The following is a 15,725-nucleotide window of genomic DNA, read 5'->3' on the forward strand; positions in this document are numbered from 1 at the left end:
AACCGCACCACGTATTCCCAGACAGTCTCCCACACTGGTACTAGCGAGGCCTTAAGCTGTGTGACTTCTGCGATCTGACGAGAGCAGGCACATTCAGTTTAGAATGGCCATTAACATTAAAAGCCTTAATCCATAGTCCTATTTAATCTATTGTGAAACAAAATCTAAACGACATAATAAAAATTCAACCGCACCACGGATTCCCAGACAGTCTCCCACACTGGTACTAGCGAGGCCTTAAGCTGTGTAACTTCTGCGTTCTGACCAGAGCAGGCACATTCAGCTTAGAATGGCCATTGACGTTAAATGCTTTAATCCATAGTCCTATTTAATCTATTGTGAAACAAAATCTAAACGACATAATCAAAAGTCAACCACACCACGGATTCCCAGACAGTCTCCCACACTGGTACTAGCGAGGCCTTAAGCTGTGTAACTTCTGCGATCTGACGAGAGCAGGGACATTCAGCTTAGAATGGCCATTGACATTAAGTGCTTTAATCCATAGTCCTTTTTAATCGATTGTGAAACAAAATCTAAACGACATAATAAAAAGTCAACCGCACCACGGATTCCCAGACAGTCTCCCACACTGGTACTAGCGAATCCTTAAGATGTGTAACTTCTGCGATCTGACGAGAGCAGGCACATTCAGCTTAGAATGGCCATTGACGTTAAATGCTTTAATCCATAGTCCTATTTAATCGATTGTGAAACAAAATCTAAACGACTTAATAAAAAGTCAACCGCACCACGGATTCCCAGACAGTCTCCCACACTGGTACTAGCGAGGCCTTAAGCTGTGTAACTTCTGCGATCCGACGAGAGCAGGGACATTCAGCTTAGAATGGCCATTGACATTAAATGCTTTAATCCATAGTCCTTTTTAATCGATTGTGAAACAAAATCTAAACGACATAATAAAAATTCAACCGCACCACGGATTCCCAGACAGTCTCCCACACTGGTACTAGCGAGGACTTAAGCTGTGTAACTTCTGCGATCTGACGAGAGCAGGCACATTCAGCTTAGAATGGCCATTGACGTTAAATCCTTTAATCCATAGTCCTATTTAATCTATTGTGAAACAAAATCTAAACGACATAATAAAAAGTCAACCGCACCACGGATTCCCAGACAGTCTCCCACACTGGTACTAGCGAGGCGTTAAGCTGTGTAACTTCTGCGATCTAACGAGGGCAGGCACATTCAGCTTAGAATGGCCATTGACATTAAATGCTTTAATCCATAGTCCTTTTTAATCGATTGTGAAACAAAATCTAAACGACATAATAAAAAGTCAACCGCACCACGGATTCACAGACAGTCTCCCACACTGGTATTAGCGAGGCCTTAAACTGTGTAACTTCTGCGATCTGACGAGAGCAGGGACATTCAGCTTAGAATGGCCATTGACATTAAACGCTTTAATCCATAGTCCTTTTTAATCGATTGTGAAACAAAATCTAAACGACATAATAAATATTCAACCGCACCACGTATTCCCAGACAGTCTCCCACACTGGTACTAGCGAGGCCTTAAGCTGTGTAACTTCTGCGATCTGACGAGAGCATGCACATTCAGCTTAGAATTGCCATTGACGTTAAATGCTTTAATCCATAGTCCTATTTAATCGATTGTGAAACAAAATCTAAACGACATAATAAAAAGTCAACCGCACCACGGATTCCCAGACAGTCTCCCACACTGGTACTAGCGAGACCTTAAGCTGTATAACTTCTGCGATCTGACGAGAGCAGGCACATTCAGCTTAGAATGGCCATTGACATTAAAAGCCTTAATCCATAGTCCTATTTAATCTATTGTGAAACAAAATCTAAACAACATAATAAAAAGGCAACCGCACCACGGATTCCCAGACAGTCTCCCACACTGGTACTAGCGAGGCCTTAAGCTGTGTAACTTCTGCGATCTGACGAGAGCAGGCACACTCAGCTTAGAATGGCCATTGACATTAAAAGCCTTAATCGATAGTCCTATTTAATCTATTGTGAAACAAAATCTAAACAACATAATAAAAAGTCAACCGCACCACGGATTCCCAGACAGTCTCCCACACTCGTACTAGCGAGGCCTTAAGCTGTGTAACTTCTGCGATCTGACGAGAGCAGGCACATTCAGCTTAGAATTGCCATTGACGTTAAATGCTTTAATCCATAGTCCTATTTAATCTATTGTGAAACAAAATCTAAACAACATAATAAAAAGTCAACCGCACCACGGATTCCCAGACAGTCTCCCACACTGGTACTAGCGAGGCGTTAAGCTGTGTAACTTCTGCGATCTAACGAGAGCAGGCACATTCAGCTTAGAATGGCCATTGACATTAAATGCTTTAATCCATAGTCCTTTTTAATCGATTGTGAAACAAAATCTAAACGACATAATAAAAAGTAAACCGCACCACGGATTCCCAGACAGTCTCCCACACTGGTACTAGCGAGGCCTTAAGCTGTGTAACTTCTGCGATCTGACGAGAGCAGGCACATTCAGCTTAGAATGGCCATTGACATTAAAGCCTTAATCCATAGTCCTATTTAATCTACTGTGAAACAAAATTTAAACAACATAATAAAAAGTCAACCGCACCACGGATTCCCAGACAGTCTCCCACACTGGTACTAGCAAGGCATTAAGCTGTGTAACTTCTGCGATCTAACGAGAGCAGGCACATTCAGCTTAGAATGGCCATTGACATTAAATGCTTTAATCCATAGTCCTTTTTAATCGATTGTGAAACAAAATCTAAACGACATAATAAAAAGTCAACCGCACCACGGATTCCCAGACAGTCTCCCACACTGGTACTAGCGAGGCGTTAAGCTGTGTAATTTCTGCGATCTAACGAGAGCAGGCACATTCAGCTTAGAATGGCCATTGACTTTAAATGCTTTAATCCATAGTCCTTTTTAATCGATTGTGAAACAAAATCTAAACGACATAATAAAAAGTCAACCGCACCACGGATTCCCAGACAGTCTCCCACACTGGTACTAGCGAGGCCTTAAGCTGTGTAACTTCTGCGATCTAACGAGAGCAGGCACATTCAGCTTAGAATGGCCATTGACATTAAAAGCTTTAATCCATAGTCCTATTTAATCTATTGTGAAACTAAATCTAAACAACATAATAAAAAGTCAACCACACCACGGATTCCCAGACAGTCTCCCACACTGGTACTAGCGAGGCCTTAAGCTGTGTAACTTCTGCGATCTGACGAGAGCAGGGACATTCAGCTTAGAATGGCCATTGACATTAAATTTTTTTAATCCATAGTCCTTTTTAATCGATTGTGAAACAAAATCTAAACGACATAATAAAAATTCAACCGCACCACGGATTCCCAGACAGTCTCCCACACTGGTACTAGCGAGGCCTTAAGCTGTGTAACTTCTGCGTTCTGACGAGAGCAGGCACATTCAGCTTAGAATGGCCATTGACGTTAAATGCTTTAATCCATAGTCCTATTTAATCTATTGTGAAACAAAATCTAAACGACATAATAAAAAGTCAACCACACCACGGATTCTCAGACAGTCTCCCACACTGGTACTAGCGAGACCTTAAGCTGTATAACTTCTGCGATCTGACGAGAGCAGGCACATTCAGCTTAGAATGGCCATTGACATTAAAAGCCTTAATCCATAGTCCTATTTAATCTATTGTGAAACAAAATCTAAACAACATAATAAAAAGGCAACCGCACCACGGATTCCCAGACAGTCTCCCACACTGGTACTAGCGAGGCCTTAAGCTGTGTAACTTCTGCGATCTGACGAGAGCAGGCACACTCAGCTTAGAATGGCCATTGACATTAAAAGCCTTAATCCATAGTCCTATTTAATCTATTGTGAAACAAAATCTAAACAACATAATAAAAAGTCAACCGCACCACGGATTCCCAGACAGTCTCCCACACTCGTACTAGCGAGGCCTTAAGCTGTGTAACTTCTGCGATCTGACGAGAGCAGGCACATTCAGCTTAGAATTGCCATTGACGTTAAATGCTTTAATCCATAGTCCTATTTAATCTATTGTGAAACAAAATCTAAACAACATAATAAAAAGTCAACCGCACCACGGATTCCCAGACAGTCTCCCACACTGGTACTAGCGAGGCGTTAAGCTGTGTAACTTCTGCGATCTAACGAGAGCAGGCACATTCAGCTTAGAATGGCCATTGACATTAAATGCTTTAATCCATAGTCCTTTTTAATCGATTGTGAAACAAAATCTAAACGACATAATAAAAAGTAAACCGCACCACGGATTCCCAGACAGTCTCCCACACTGGTACTAGCGAGGCCTTAAGCTGTGTAACTTCTGCGATCTGACGAGAGCAGGCACATTCAGCTTAGAATGGCCATTGACATTAAAGCCTTAATCCATAGTCCTATTTAATCTACTGTGAAACAAAATTTAAACAACATAATAAAAAGTCAACCGCACCACGGATTCCCAGACAGTCTCCCACACTGGTACTAGCAAGGCATTAAGCTGTGTAACTTCTGCGATCTAACGAGAGCAGGCACATTCAGCTTAGAATGGCCATTGACATTAAATGCTTTAATCCATAGTCCTTTTTAATCGATTGTGAAACAAAATCTAAACGACATAATAAAAAGTCAACCGCACCACGGATTCCCAGACAGTCTCCCACACTGGTACTAGCGAGGCGTTAAGCTGTGTAATTTCTGCGATCTAACGAGAGCAGGCACATTCAGCTTAGAATGGCCATTGACTTTAAATGCTTTAATCCATAGTCCTTTTTAATCGATTGTGAAACAAAATCTAAACGACATAATAAAAAGTCAACCGCACCACGGATTCCCAGACAGTCTCCCACACTGGTACTAGCGAGGCCTTAAGCTGTGTAACTTCTGCGATCTAACGAGAGCAGGCACATTCAGCTTAGAATGGCCATTGACATTAAAAGCTTTAATCCATAGTCCTATTTAATCTATTGTGAAACTAAATCTAAACAACATAATAAAAAGTCAACCACACCACGGATTCCCAGACAGTCTCCCACACTGGTACTAGCGAGGCCTTAAGCTGTGTAACTTCTGCGATCTGACGAGAGCAGGGACATTCAGCTTAGAATGGCCATTGACATTAAATTTTTTTAATCCATAGTCCTTTTTAATCGATTGTGAAACAAAATCTAAACGACATAATAAAAATTCAACCGCACCACGGATTCCCAGACAGTCTCCCACACTGGTACTAGCGAGGCCTTAAGCTGTGTAACTTCTGCGTTCTGACGAGAGCAGGCACATTCAGCTTAGAATGGCCATTGACGTTAAATGCTTTAATCCATAGTCCTATTTAATCTATTGTGAAACAAAATCTAAACGACATAATAAAAAGTCAACCACACCACGGATTCTCAGACAGTCTCCCACACTGGTACTAGCGAGGCCTTAAGCTGTGTAACTTCTGCGATCTGACGAGAGCAGGCACATTCAGCTTAGAATGGCAATTGACATTAAATGCTTTAATCCATAGTCCTTTTTAATCGATTGTGAAACAAAATCTAAACGACATAATAAAAATTCAACCGCACCACGGATTCTCAGACAGTCTCACACACTGGTACTAGCGAGGCCTTAAGCTGTGTAACTTCTGCGATCTGACGAGAGCAGGGACATTCAGCTTAGAATGGCCATTGACATTAAATGCTTTAATCCATAGTCCTTTTTAATCGATTGTGAAACAAAATCTAAACGACATAATAAAAATTCAACCGCACCACGGATTCCCAGACAGTCTCCCACACTGGTACTAGCGAGGCCTTAAGTTGTGTAACTTCTGCGATCTGACGAGAGCAGGCACATTCAGCTTTGAATGGCCATTGACATTAAAAGCCTTAATCCATAGTCCTATTTAATCTATTGTGAAACAAAATCTAAACAACATAATAAAAAGTCTACCGCACCACGGATTCCCAGACAGTCTCCCACACTGGTACTAGCGAGGCCTTAAGCTGTGTAACTTCTGCGATCTGACGAGAGCAGGGACATTCAGCTTAGAATGGCCATAGACATTAAATGCTTTAATCCATAGTCCTTTTTAATCGATTGTGAAACAAAATCTAAACGACATAATAAAAATTCAACCGCACCACGGATTCCCAGACAGTCTCCCACACTGGTACTAGCGAGGCCTTAAGCTGTGTAACTTCTGCGTTCTGACGAGAGCAGGCACATTCAGCTTAGAATGGCCATTGACATTAAATGCTTTAATCCATAGTCCTATTTAATCTATTGTGAAACAAAATCTAAACGACATAATAAAAAGGCAACCGCACCACGGATTCCCAGACAGTCTGCCACACTGGTACTAGCGAGGCCTTAAGCTGTGTAACTTCTGCGATCTGACGAGAGCAGGGACATTCAGCTTAGAATGGCCATTGACATTAAATGCTTTAATCCATAGTCCTTTTTAATCGATTGTGAAACAAAATCTAAACGACATAATAAAAATTCAACCGCACCACGGATTCCCAGACAGTCTCCCACACTGGTACTAGCGAGGTCTTAAGCTGTGTAACTTCTGCGATTTGACGAGAGCAGGCACATTCGGCTTAGAATGGCCATTGACGTTAAATGCTTTAATCCATTATCCTTTTTAATCTATTGTGAAACAAAATCTAAACGACATAATAAAAAGTCAACCGCACCACGGATTCCCAGACAGTCTCCCACACTGGTACTAGCGAGGCCTTAAGCTGTGTAACTTCTGCGATCTGACGAGAGCAGGCACATTCAGCTTAGAAGGGCCATTGACATTAAATGCTTTAATCCATAGTCCTTTTTAATCGATTGTGAAACAAAATCTAAACGACATAATAAAAATTCAACCGCACCACGGATTCCCAGACAGTCTCCCACACTGGTACTAGCGAGGCCTTAAGCTGTGTAACTTCTGCCATCTGACGAGAGCAGGCACATTCAGCTTAGAATGGCCATTGATGTTAAATGCTTTAATCCATAGTCCTATTTAATCTATTGTGAAACAAAATCTAAACGACATAATAAAAAGTCAACCGTACCATGGATTCCCAGACAGTCTCCCACACTGGTACTAGCGAGGCGTTAAGCTGTGTAACTTCTGCGATCTAACGAGAGCAGGCACATTCAGCTTAGAATGGCCATTGACATTAAATGCTTTAATCCATAGTCCTTTTTAATCGATTGTGAAACAAAATCTAAACGACATAATAAAAAGTCAACCGCACCACGGATTCCCAGACAGTCTCCCACACTGGTACTAGCGAGGCCTTAAGCTGTGTAACTTCTGCGATCTGACGAGAGCAGGCACATTCAGCTTAGAATGGCCATTGACATTAAAATCCTTAATCCATAGTCCTATTTAATCTATTGTGAAACAAAATCTAAACAACATAATAAAAAGGCAACCGCACCACGTATTCCCAGACAGTCTCCCACACTGGTACTAGCGAGGCCTTAAGCTGTGTAACTTCTGCGATCTGACGAGAGCAGGGACATTCAGCTTAGAATGGCCATTGACATTAAATGCTTTAATCCATAGTCCTTTTTAATCGATTGTGAAACAAAATCTAAACGACATAATAAGAATTCAACCGCACCACGGATTCCCAGACAGTCTCCCACACTGGTACTAGCGAGGCCTTAAGCTGTGTAACTTCTGCATTCTGACGAGAGCAGGCACATTCAGCTTAGAACGGCCATTGACGTTAAATGCTTTAATCCATAGTCCTATTTAATCGATTGTGAAACAAAATCTAAACGACATAATAAAAAGTCAACCGCACCACGGATTCCCAGACAGTCTCCCACACTGGTACTAGCGAGGCCTTAAGCTGTGTAACTTCTGCGATCTGACGAGAGCAGGCACATTCAGCTTAGAATGGCCATTGACATTAAAAGCCTTAATCCATAGTCCTATTTAATCTATTGTGAAACAAAATCAAAACAACATAATAAAAAGTCAACCGCACCACGGATTCCCAGACAGTCTCCCACACTGGTACTAGTGAGGCCTTAAGCTGTGTAACTTCTGCGTTCTGACGAGAGCAGGCACATTCAGCTTAGAATGGCCATTGACGTTAAATGCTTTAATCCATAGTCCTATTTAATCTATTGTGAAACAAAAACTAAACGACATAATAAAAAGTCAACCGCACCACGGATTCCCAGACAGTCTCCCACACTGGTACTAGTGAGGCCTTAAGCTGTGTAACTTCTGCGATCTGACGAGAGCAGGCACATTCAGCTTAGAATGGCCATTGACATTAAATGCTTTAATCCATAGTCCTTTTTAATCGATTGTGAAACAAAATCTAAACGACATAATAAAAAGTCAACCGCACCACGGATTCCCAGACAGTCTCCCACACTGGTACTAGCGAGGCCTTAAGCTGTGAAACTTCAGCGATCTGACGAGAGCAGGGACATTCAGCTTAGAATGGCCATTGACATTAAATGCTTTAATCCATAGTCCTTTTTAATCGATTGTGAAACAAAATCTAAACGACATAATAAAAAGTCAACTGCACCACGGATACCCAGACAGTCTCCCACACTGGTACTAGCGAGGCCTTAAGCTGTGTAACTTCTGCGATCTGACGAGAGCAGGCACATTCAGCTTAGAATGGCCATTGACATTAAAAGCCTTAATCCATAGTCCTATTTAATCTATTGTGAAACAAAATCTAAACAACATAATAAAAAGAAAACCGCACCACGGATTCCCAGACAGTCTCCCACACTGGTACTAGCAAGGCCTTAAGCTGTGTAACTTCTGCGATCTGACGAGAGCAGGCACATTCAGCTTAGAATGGCCATTGACATTAAATGCTTTAATCCATAGTCCTTTTTAATCGATTGTGAAACAAAATCTAAACGACATAATAAAAATTCAACCGCACCACGGATTCCCAGACAGTCACCCACATTGGTACTAGCGAGGCCTTAAGCTGTGTAACTTCTGCGATCTGACGAGAGCAGGCACATTCAGCTTAGAATGGCCATTGACGTTAAATGCTTTAATCCATAGTCCTATTTAATCTATTGTGAAACAAAATCTAAACGACATAATAAAAAGTCAACCGCACCACGGATTCCCAGACAGTCTCCCACACTGGTACTAGTGAGGCCTTAAGCTGTGTAACTTCTGCGATCTGACGAGAGCAGGCACATTCAGCTTAGAATGGCCATTGACATTAAATGCTTTAATCCATAGTCCTTTTTAATCGATTGTGAAACAAAATCTAAACGACATAATAAAAAGTCAACCGCACCACGGATTCCCAGACAGTCTCCCACACTGGTACTAGCGAGGCCTTAAGCTGTGTAACTTCTGCGATCTGACGAGAGCAGGCACATTCAGCTTAGAATGGCCATTGACATTAAATGCTTTAATCCATAGTCCTTTTTAATCGATTGTGAAACAAAATCTAAACGACATATTAAAAATTCAACCGCACCACGGATTCCCAGACAGTCTACCACACTGGTACTAGCGAGGCATTAAGCTGTGTAACTTCTGCAATCTAACGAGAGCAGGCACATTCAGCTTAGAAAGGCCATTGACATTAAATGCTTTAATCCATAGTCCTTTTTAATCGATTGTGAAACAAAATCTAAACGACATAATAAAAAGTCAACTGCACCACGGATTCCCAGACAGTCTACCACATTGGTACTAGCGAGGCCTTAAGCTGTGTAACTTCTGCGATCTGACGAGAGCAGGCACATTCAGCTTAGAATGGCCATTGACATTAAAAGCCTTAATCCATAGTCCTATTTAATCTATTGTGAAACAAAATCTAAACAGCATAATAAAAAGTCAACCGCACCACGGATTCCCAGACAGTCTCCCACACTGGTACTAGCGAGGCCTTAAGCTGTGTAACTTCTGCGTTCTGACGAGAGCAGGCACATTCAGCTTAGAATGGCTTTTGACATTAAAAGCCTTAATTCATAGTCCTATTTAATCTATTGTGAAACAAAATCTAAACAACATAATAAAAAGCCAACCGCTCCACGGATTCCCAGACAGTCTCCCACACTGGTACTAGCGAGGCCTTAAGCTGTGTAACTTCTGCAATCTGACGAAAGCAGGTACATTCAGCCTAGAATAGCCATTGACATTAAATGCTTTAATCCATAGTCCTTTTTAATCGATTGTGAAACAAAATCTAAACGACATAATAAAAAGTCAACCGCACCACGGATTCCCAGACAGTCTCCCACACTGGTACTAGCGAGGCCTTAAGCTGTGTAACTTCTGCGATCTGACGAGAGCAGGCACATTCAGCTTAGAATGGCCATTGACATTAAAAGCCTTAATCCATAGTCCTATTTAATCTATTGTGAAACAAAATCTAAACAACATAATAAAAAGTCAACCTCACCACGGATTCCCAGACAGTCTCCCACACTGGTACTAGCGAGGCCTTAAGCTGTGTAACTTCTGCGTTCTGACGAGAGCAGGCACATTCAGCTTAGAATGGCCATTGACGTTAAATGCTTTAATCCATAGTCCTATTTAATCTATTGTGAAACAAAATCGAAACGACAAAATAAAAAGTCAACCGCACCACGGATTCCCAGTCAGTCTCCCACACTGGTACTAGCGAGGCCTTAAGCTGTGTAACTTCTGCGATCTGACGAGAGCAGGGACATTCAGCTTAGAATGGCCATTGACTTTAAATGCTTTAATCCATAGTCCTTTTTAATCGATTGTGAAACAAAATCTAAACGACATAATAAAAATTCAACCGCACCACGGATTCCCAGACAGTCTCCCACACTGGTACCAGCGAGGCCTTAAGCTGTGTAACTTATGCGCTCTGACGAGAGCAGGCACATTCAGCTTAGAATGGCCATTGACGTTAAATGTCTTAATCCATAGTCCTATTTAATCTATTGCGAAACAAAATCTAAACAACATAACAAAAAGTCAACCGCACCACGGATTCCCAGACAGTCTCCCACACTGGTACTAGCGAGGCGTTAAGCTGTGTAACTTCTGCGATCTAACGAGAGCAGGCACATTCATTTTAGAATGGCCATTGACATTAAATGCTTTAATCCATAGTCCTTTTTAATCGATTGTGAAACAAAATCTAAACGACATAATAAAAAGACAACCGCACCACGGATTCCCAGACAGTCTCCCACACTGGTACTAGCGAGGCTTTAAGCTGTGTAACTTCTGCGATCTGACGAGAGCAGGCACATTGAGCTTAGAATGGCCATTGACATTAAAAGCCTTAATCCATAGTCCTATTTAATCTATTGTGAAACAAAATAATAAAAAGTCAACCGCACCACGGATTCCCATACAGTCTCCCACACTGGTACTAGCGAGGCCTTAAGCTGTGTAACTTCTGCGATCTGACGAGAGCAGGCACATTCAGCTTAGAATGGCCATTGACATTAAATGCTTTAATCCATAGTCCTTTTTAATCGATTGTGAAACAAAATCTAAACGACATAATAAAAATTCAACCGCACCACGGATTCCCAGACAGTCTCCCACACTGGTACTAGCGAGGCCTTAAGCTGTGTAACTTCTGCGATCTGACGAGAGCAGGCACATTCAGCTTAGAATGGCCATTGACATTAAATGCTTTAATCCATAGTCCTTTTTAATCGATTGTGAAACAAAATCTAAACGACATAATAAAAAGTCAACCGCACCACGGATTCCCAGACAGTCTCCCACACTGGTACTAGCGAGGCCTTAAGCTGTGTAACTTCTGCGATCTGACGAGAGCAGGCACATTCAGCTTAGAACGGCCATTGACGTTAAATGCTTTAATCCATAGTCCTATTTAATCTATTGTGAAACAAAATCTAAATGACATAATAAAAAGTCAACCGCACCACGGATTCCCAGACAGTCTCCCACACTGGTACTAGCGAGGATTTAAGCTGTGTAACTTCTGCGATCTGACGAGAGCAGGCACATTCAGCTTTGAATGGCCATTGACGTTAAATGCTTTAATCCATAGTCCTATTTAATCTATTGTGAAACAAAATCTAAACGACATAATAAAAAGTCAACCGCACCACGGATTCCCAGACAGTCTCCCACACTGGTACTAGCGAGGCGTTAAGCTGTGTAACTTCTGCGATCTAACGAGAGCAGGCACATTCAGCTTAGAATGGCCATTGACATTAAATGCTTTAATCCATAGTCCTTTTTAATCGATTGTGAAACAAAATCTAAACGACATAATAAAAAGACAACCGCACCACGGATTCCCAGACAGTCTCCCACACTGGTACTAGCGAGGCTTTAAGCTGTGTAACTTCTGCGATCTGACGAGAGCAGGCTCATTGAGCTTAGAATGGCCATTGACATTAAAAGCCTTAATCCATAGTCCTATTTAATCTATTGTGAAACAAAATAATAAAAAGACAACCGCACCACGGATTCCCAGACAGTCTCCCACACTGGTACTAGCGAGGATTTAAGCTGTGTAACTTCTGCGATCTGACGAGAGCAGGCACATTCAGCTTAGAATGGCCATTGACGTTAAATGCTTTAATCCATAGTCCTATTTAATCTATTGTGAAACAAAATCTAAACGACATAATAAAAAGTCAACCGCACCACGGATTCCCAGACAGTCTCCCACACTGGTACTAGCGAGGCCTTAAGCTGTGTAACTTCTGCGATCTGACGAGAGCAGGCACATTCAGCTTAGAATGGCCATTGACATTAAAAGCCTTAATCCATAGTCCTATTTAATCTATTGTGAAACAAAATCTAAACATCATAATAAACAGTCAACCGCACCACGGATTCCCAGACAGTCTCCCATACTGGTACTAGCGAGGCCTTAAGCTGTGTAACTTCTGTGATCTGACGAGAGCAGGGACATTCAGCTTAGAATGGCCATTGACATTAAATGCTTTAATCCATAGTCCTTTTTAATCGATTGTGAAACAAAATCGAAACGACATAATAAAAATTCAACCGCACCACGGATTCCCAGACAGTCTCCCACACTGGTACTAGCGAGGCCTTAAGCTGTGTAACTTCTGCGATCTGACGAGAGCAGGCACATTCAGCTTAGAATGGCCATTGACATTAAATGATTTAATCCATAGTCCTTTTTAATCGATTGTGAAACAAAATCTAAACGACATAATAAAAAGGCAACTGCACCACGAATTCCCAGACAGTCTCCCACACTGGTACTAGCGAGGCCTTAAGCTGTGTAACTTCTGCGATCTGACGAGAGCAGGCACATTCAGCTTAGAATGGCCATTGACATTAAATGCTTTAATCCATAGTCCTTTTTAATCGATTGTGAAACAAAATCTAAACGACATAATAAAAAGTCAACCGCACCACGGATTCCCAGACAGTCTCCCACACTGGTACTAGCGAGGCCTTAAGCTGTGTAACTTCTGCGATCTGACAAGAGCAGGGACATTCAGCTTAGAATGGCCATTGACATTAAATGCTTTAATCTATAGTCCTTTTTAATCGATTGTGAAACAAAATCTAAACGACATAATAAAAATTCAACCGCACCACGGATTCCCAGACAGTCTCCCACACTGGTACTAGCGAGGCCTTAAGCTGTGTAACTTCAGCGATCTGACGAGAGCAGGCACATTCAGCTTAGAATGGCCATTGACGGTAAATGCTTTAATCCATAGTCCAATTTAATCTATTGTGAAACAAAATCTAAACGACATAATAAATAGTCAACCGCACCACGGATTCCCAGACAGTCTCCCACACTGGTACTAGCGAGGCGTTAAGCTGTGTAACTTCTGCGATCTAACGAGAGCAGGCACATTCAGCTTAGAATGGCCATTGACATTAAATGCTTTAATCCATAGTCCTTTTTAATCGATTGTGAAACAAAATCTAAACGACATAATAAAAAGTCAACCGCACCACGGATTCACAGACAGTCTCCCACACTGGTACTAGCGAGGCGTTAAGCTGTGTAACTTCTGCGATCTGACGAGAGCAGGGATATTCAGCTTAGAATGGCCATTGACATTAAATGCTTTAATCCATAGTCCTTTTTAATCGATTGTGAAACAAAATCTAAACGACATAATAAAAACTCAACCGCACCACAGATTCCCAGACAGTCTCCCACACTAGTACTAGCGAGGCCTTAAGCTGTGTAACTTCTGCGTTCGGACGAGAGCAGGCACATTCAGCTTAGAATGGCCATTGACGTTAAATGCTTTAATCCATAGTCCTATTTAATCTATTGTGAAACAAAATCTAAACGACATAATAAATAGTCAACCGCACCACGGATTCCCAGACAGTCTCACACACTGGTACTAGCGAGGCGTTAAGCTGTGTAACTTCTACGATCTAACGAGAGCAGGCACATTCAGCTTAGAATGGCCATTGACTTTAAATGCTTTAATCCATAGTCCTTTTTAATCGATTGTGAAACATAATCTAAACGACATAATAAAAAGTCAACAGCACCACGGATTCGCAGACAGTCTCCCACACTGGTACTAGCGAGGCCTTAAGCTGTGTAACTTCTGCGATCTGACGAGAGCAGGCACATTCAGCTTAGAATGGCCATTGACCTTAAAAGCCTTAATCCATAGTCCTATTTAATCTATTGTGAAACAAAATCTAAACAACATAATAAAAAGTCAACCGCACCACGGATTCCCAGACAGTCTCCCACACTGGTACTAGGGAGGCGTTAAGCTGTGTAACTTCTGCGATCTAACGAGAGCAGGCACATTCAGCTTAGAATGGCCATTAACATTAAATGCTTTAATCCAAAGTCCTTTTTAATCGATTGTGAAACAAAATCTAAACGACATAATAAAAAGTCAACCACACCACGGATTCCCAGACAGTCTCCCACACTTGTACTAGCGAGGCCTTAAGCTGTGTAACTTCTGCGATCTGACGAGAGAAGGAACATTCAGCTTAGAATGGCCATTGACATTAAAAGCTTTAATCCATAGTCCTATTTAATCTATTGTGAAACAAAATCTAAACAACATAATAAAAAGTCAACCGCACCACGGATTCCCAGACAGTCTCCCACACTGGTACTAGCGAGGCCTTAAGCTGTGTAACTTCTGCGATCTGACGAGAGCAGGGACATTCAGTTTAGACTGGCCATTGACATTAAATGCTTTAATCCATAGTCCTTTTTAATCGATTGTGAAACAAAATCTAAACGACATAATAAAAATTCAACCGCACCACGGATTCCCAGACAGTCTCCCACACTGGTACTAGCGAGTCCTTAAGCTGTGTAACTTCTGCGATCTGACGAGAGCAGGCACATTCAGCTTAGAATGGCCATTGACGTTAAATGCTTTAATCCATAGTCCTATTTAATCTATTGCGAAACAAAATCTAAACGACATAATAAAAAGTCAACCGCACCACGGATTCCCAGACAGTCTCCCACACTGGTACTAGCGAGGCCTTAAGCTGTGTAACTTCTGCGATCTGATGAGAGCAGGCACATTCAGCTTAGAATGGCCATTGACATTAAATGTTTTAATCCATAGTCCTTTTTAATCGATTGTGAAACAAAATCTAAACGACATAATAAAAAGTCAACCGCACCACGGATTCCCAGACAGTCTCCCACACTGGTACTAGTGAGGCGTTAAGCTGTGTAACTTCTGCGATCTAACGAGGGCAGGCACATTCAGCTTAGAATGGCCATTGACATTAAATG

General features: G+C 41.7%; 70 pseudogenes; all 70 read right to left on the reverse strand.

Moving 5' to 3' along the window:
• Nucleotides 1-182: 182 nt before the first annotated feature.
• Nucleotides 183-301, reverse strand: LOC142724558 (5S ribosomal RNA; annotated as a pseudogene).
• Nucleotides 302-368: 67 nt separating this feature from the next.
• Nucleotides 369-487, reverse strand: LOC142724459 (5S ribosomal RNA; annotated as a pseudogene).
• A 253-nt stretch (nt 488-740) lies between these two features.
• LOC142724448 (5S ribosomal RNA) lies at nt 741-859 on the reverse strand (annotated as a pseudogene).
• A 67-nt stretch (nt 860-926) lies between these two features.
• LOC142724569 (5S ribosomal RNA) lies at nt 927-1,045 on the reverse strand (annotated as a pseudogene).
• Nucleotides 1,046-1,112: 67 nt separating this feature from the next.
• On the reverse strand, nt 1,113-1,231 carry LOC142724683 (5S ribosomal RNA; annotated as a pseudogene).
• A 67-nt stretch (nt 1,232-1,298) lies between these two features.
• Nucleotides 1,299-1,417, reverse strand: LOC142724667 (5S ribosomal RNA; annotated as a pseudogene).
• Nucleotides 1,418-1,484: 67 nt separating this feature from the next.
• LOC142724627 (5S ribosomal RNA) lies at nt 1,485-1,603 on the reverse strand (annotated as a pseudogene).
• Nucleotides 1,604-1,670: 67 nt separating this feature from the next.
• Nucleotides 1,671-1,789, reverse strand: LOC142724457 (5S ribosomal RNA; annotated as a pseudogene).
• A 67-nt stretch (nt 1,790-1,856) lies between these two features.
• LOC142724497 (5S ribosomal RNA) lies at nt 1,857-1,975 on the reverse strand (annotated as a pseudogene).
• A 67-nt stretch (nt 1,976-2,042) lies between these two features.
• Nucleotides 2,043-2,161, reverse strand: LOC142724514 (5S ribosomal RNA; annotated as a pseudogene).
• Nucleotides 2,162-2,228: 67 nt separating this feature from the next.
• On the reverse strand, nt 2,229-2,347 carry LOC142724562 (5S ribosomal RNA; annotated as a pseudogene).
• A 67-nt stretch (nt 2,348-2,414) lies between these two features.
• LOC142724450 (5S ribosomal RNA) lies at nt 2,415-2,533 on the reverse strand (annotated as a pseudogene).
• A 66-nt stretch (nt 2,534-2,599) lies between these two features.
• On the reverse strand, nt 2,600-2,718 carry LOC142724602 (5S ribosomal RNA; annotated as a pseudogene).
• Nucleotides 2,719-2,785: 67 nt separating this feature from the next.
• Nucleotides 2,786-2,904, reverse strand: LOC142724556 (5S ribosomal RNA; annotated as a pseudogene).
• Nucleotides 2,905-2,971: 67 nt separating this feature from the next.
• On the reverse strand, nt 2,972-3,090 carry LOC142724712 (5S ribosomal RNA; annotated as a pseudogene).
• Nucleotides 3,091-3,157: 67 nt separating this feature from the next.
• LOC142724460 (5S ribosomal RNA) lies at nt 3,158-3,276 on the reverse strand (annotated as a pseudogene).
• Nucleotides 3,277-3,344: 68 nt separating this feature from the next.
• On the reverse strand, nt 3,345-3,463 carry LOC142724431 (5S ribosomal RNA; annotated as a pseudogene).
• Nucleotides 3,464-3,530: 67 nt separating this feature from the next.
• LOC142724600 (5S ribosomal RNA) lies at nt 3,531-3,649 on the reverse strand (annotated as a pseudogene).
• A 67-nt stretch (nt 3,650-3,716) lies between these two features.
• LOC142724498 (5S ribosomal RNA) lies at nt 3,717-3,835 on the reverse strand (annotated as a pseudogene).
• A 67-nt stretch (nt 3,836-3,902) lies between these two features.
• Nucleotides 3,903-4,021, reverse strand: LOC142724515 (5S ribosomal RNA; annotated as a pseudogene).
• A 67-nt stretch (nt 4,022-4,088) lies between these two features.
• On the reverse strand, nt 4,089-4,207 carry LOC142724563 (5S ribosomal RNA; annotated as a pseudogene).
• Nucleotides 4,208-4,274: 67 nt separating this feature from the next.
• Nucleotides 4,275-4,393, reverse strand: LOC142724452 (5S ribosomal RNA; annotated as a pseudogene).
• A 66-nt stretch (nt 4,394-4,459) lies between these two features.
• Nucleotides 4,460-4,578, reverse strand: LOC142724603 (5S ribosomal RNA; annotated as a pseudogene).
• Nucleotides 4,579-4,645: 67 nt separating this feature from the next.
• Nucleotides 4,646-4,764, reverse strand: LOC142724557 (5S ribosomal RNA; annotated as a pseudogene).
• A 67-nt stretch (nt 4,765-4,831) lies between these two features.
• On the reverse strand, nt 4,832-4,950 carry LOC142724713 (5S ribosomal RNA; annotated as a pseudogene).
• Nucleotides 4,951-5,017: 67 nt separating this feature from the next.
• Nucleotides 5,018-5,136, reverse strand: LOC142724461 (5S ribosomal RNA; annotated as a pseudogene).
• A 68-nt stretch (nt 5,137-5,204) lies between these two features.
• On the reverse strand, nt 5,205-5,323 carry LOC142724432 (5S ribosomal RNA; annotated as a pseudogene).
• A 67-nt stretch (nt 5,324-5,390) lies between these two features.
• On the reverse strand, nt 5,391-5,509 carry LOC142724485 (5S ribosomal RNA; annotated as a pseudogene).
• Nucleotides 5,510-5,762: 253 nt separating this feature from the next.
• On the reverse strand, nt 5,763-5,881 carry LOC142724685 (5S ribosomal RNA; annotated as a pseudogene).
• Nucleotides 5,882-5,948: 67 nt separating this feature from the next.
• LOC142724701 (5S ribosomal RNA) lies at nt 5,949-6,067 on the reverse strand (annotated as a pseudogene).
• Nucleotides 6,068-6,134: 67 nt separating this feature from the next.
• On the reverse strand, nt 6,135-6,253 carry LOC142724434 (5S ribosomal RNA; annotated as a pseudogene).
• A 67-nt stretch (nt 6,254-6,320) lies between these two features.
• On the reverse strand, nt 6,321-6,439 carry LOC142724578 (5S ribosomal RNA; annotated as a pseudogene).
• Nucleotides 6,440-6,692: 253 nt separating this feature from the next.
• On the reverse strand, nt 6,693-6,811 carry LOC142724462 (5S ribosomal RNA; annotated as a pseudogene).
• Nucleotides 6,812-6,878: 67 nt separating this feature from the next.
• LOC142724605 (5S ribosomal RNA) lies at nt 6,879-6,997 on the reverse strand (annotated as a pseudogene).
• Nucleotides 6,998-7,250: 253 nt separating this feature from the next.
• Nucleotides 7,251-7,369, reverse strand: LOC142724475 (5S ribosomal RNA; annotated as a pseudogene).
• A 67-nt stretch (nt 7,370-7,436) lies between these two features.
• LOC142724442 (5S ribosomal RNA) lies at nt 7,437-7,555 on the reverse strand (annotated as a pseudogene).
• A 67-nt stretch (nt 7,556-7,622) lies between these two features.
• LOC142724612 (5S ribosomal RNA) lies at nt 7,623-7,741 on the reverse strand (annotated as a pseudogene).
• Nucleotides 7,742-7,808: 67 nt separating this feature from the next.
• Nucleotides 7,809-7,927, reverse strand: LOC142724487 (5S ribosomal RNA; annotated as a pseudogene).
• Nucleotides 7,928-7,994: 67 nt separating this feature from the next.
• On the reverse strand, nt 7,995-8,113 carry LOC142724451 (5S ribosomal RNA; annotated as a pseudogene).
• Nucleotides 8,114-8,180: 67 nt separating this feature from the next.
• On the reverse strand, nt 8,181-8,299 carry LOC142724707 (5S ribosomal RNA; annotated as a pseudogene).
• A 67-nt stretch (nt 8,300-8,366) lies between these two features.
• Nucleotides 8,367-8,485, reverse strand: LOC142724631 (5S ribosomal RNA; annotated as a pseudogene).
• Nucleotides 8,486-8,552: 67 nt separating this feature from the next.
• LOC142724489 (5S ribosomal RNA) lies at nt 8,553-8,671 on the reverse strand (annotated as a pseudogene).
• A 67-nt stretch (nt 8,672-8,738) lies between these two features.
• LOC142724559 (5S ribosomal RNA) lies at nt 8,739-8,857 on the reverse strand (annotated as a pseudogene).
• A 67-nt stretch (nt 8,858-8,924) lies between these two features.
• LOC142724478 (5S ribosomal RNA) lies at nt 8,925-9,043 on the reverse strand (annotated as a pseudogene).
• Nucleotides 9,044-9,110: 67 nt separating this feature from the next.
• LOC142724708 (5S ribosomal RNA) lies at nt 9,111-9,229 on the reverse strand (annotated as a pseudogene).
• A 67-nt stretch (nt 9,230-9,296) lies between these two features.
• On the reverse strand, nt 9,297-9,415 carry LOC142724500 (5S ribosomal RNA; annotated as a pseudogene).
• Nucleotides 9,416-9,668: 253 nt separating this feature from the next.
• On the reverse strand, nt 9,669-9,787 carry LOC142724486 (5S ribosomal RNA; annotated as a pseudogene).
• Nucleotides 9,788-9,854: 67 nt separating this feature from the next.
• LOC142724449 (5S ribosomal RNA) lies at nt 9,855-9,973 on the reverse strand (annotated as a pseudogene).
• Nucleotides 9,974-10,226: 253 nt separating this feature from the next.
• Nucleotides 10,227-10,345, reverse strand: LOC142724512 (5S ribosomal RNA; annotated as a pseudogene).
• Nucleotides 10,346-10,412: 67 nt separating this feature from the next.
• Nucleotides 10,413-10,531, reverse strand: LOC142724456 (5S ribosomal RNA; annotated as a pseudogene).
• A 67-nt stretch (nt 10,532-10,598) lies between these two features.
• Nucleotides 10,599-10,717, reverse strand: LOC142724437 (5S ribosomal RNA; annotated as a pseudogene).
• Nucleotides 10,718-11,156: 439 nt separating this feature from the next.
• Nucleotides 11,157-11,275, reverse strand: LOC142724671 (5S ribosomal RNA; annotated as a pseudogene).
• A 56-nt stretch (nt 11,276-11,331) lies between these two features.
• LOC142724702 (5S ribosomal RNA) lies at nt 11,332-11,450 on the reverse strand (annotated as a pseudogene).
• A 67-nt stretch (nt 11,451-11,517) lies between these two features.
• On the reverse strand, nt 11,518-11,636 carry LOC142724470 (5S ribosomal RNA; annotated as a pseudogene).
• Nucleotides 11,637-11,703: 67 nt separating this feature from the next.
• LOC142724446 (5S ribosomal RNA) lies at nt 11,704-11,822 on the reverse strand (annotated as a pseudogene).
• A 253-nt stretch (nt 11,823-12,075) lies between these two features.
• On the reverse strand, nt 12,076-12,194 carry LOC142724564 (5S ribosomal RNA; annotated as a pseudogene).
• A 242-nt stretch (nt 12,195-12,436) lies between these two features.
• On the reverse strand, nt 12,437-12,555 carry LOC142724670 (5S ribosomal RNA; annotated as a pseudogene).
• Nucleotides 12,556-12,622: 67 nt separating this feature from the next.
• Nucleotides 12,623-12,741, reverse strand: LOC142724524 (5S ribosomal RNA; annotated as a pseudogene).
• Nucleotides 12,742-12,808: 67 nt separating this feature from the next.
• Nucleotides 12,809-12,927, reverse strand: LOC142724492 (5S ribosomal RNA; annotated as a pseudogene).
• A 67-nt stretch (nt 12,928-12,994) lies between these two features.
• On the reverse strand, nt 12,995-13,113 carry LOC142724471 (5S ribosomal RNA; annotated as a pseudogene).
• A 67-nt stretch (nt 13,114-13,180) lies between these two features.
• On the reverse strand, nt 13,181-13,299 carry LOC142724425 (5S ribosomal RNA; annotated as a pseudogene).
• A 67-nt stretch (nt 13,300-13,366) lies between these two features.
• On the reverse strand, nt 13,367-13,485 carry LOC142724511 (5S ribosomal RNA; annotated as a pseudogene).
• Nucleotides 13,486-13,552: 67 nt separating this feature from the next.
• Nucleotides 13,553-13,671, reverse strand: LOC142724547 (5S ribosomal RNA; annotated as a pseudogene).
• Nucleotides 13,672-13,738: 67 nt separating this feature from the next.
• Nucleotides 13,739-13,857, reverse strand: LOC142724567 (5S ribosomal RNA; annotated as a pseudogene).
• A 67-nt stretch (nt 13,858-13,924) lies between these two features.
• On the reverse strand, nt 13,925-14,043 carry LOC142724682 (5S ribosomal RNA; annotated as a pseudogene).
• Nucleotides 14,044-14,110: 67 nt separating this feature from the next.
• On the reverse strand, nt 14,111-14,229 carry LOC142724454 (5S ribosomal RNA; annotated as a pseudogene).
• Nucleotides 14,230-14,482: 253 nt separating this feature from the next.
• On the reverse strand, nt 14,483-14,601 carry LOC142724463 (5S ribosomal RNA; annotated as a pseudogene).
• Nucleotides 14,602-15,040: 439 nt separating this feature from the next.
• On the reverse strand, nt 15,041-15,159 carry LOC142724585 (5S ribosomal RNA; annotated as a pseudogene).
• Nucleotides 15,160-15,226: 67 nt separating this feature from the next.
• LOC142724639 (5S ribosomal RNA) lies at nt 15,227-15,345 on the reverse strand (annotated as a pseudogene).
• A 67-nt stretch (nt 15,346-15,412) lies between these two features.
• LOC142724711 (5S ribosomal RNA) lies at nt 15,413-15,531 on the reverse strand (annotated as a pseudogene).
• Between the last annotated feature and the right edge of the window lie 194 nt (nt 15,532-15,725).

This window comes from Rhinoderma darwinii, unplaced genomic scaffold, assembly GCF_050947455.1.
Source record: "Rhinoderma darwinii isolate aRhiDar2 unplaced genomic scaffold, aRhiDar2.hap1 Scaffold_585, whole genome shotgun sequence".
Lineage (NCBI taxonomy): Eukaryota > Metazoa > Chordata > Amphibia > Anura > Rhinodermatidae > Rhinoderma > Rhinoderma darwinii.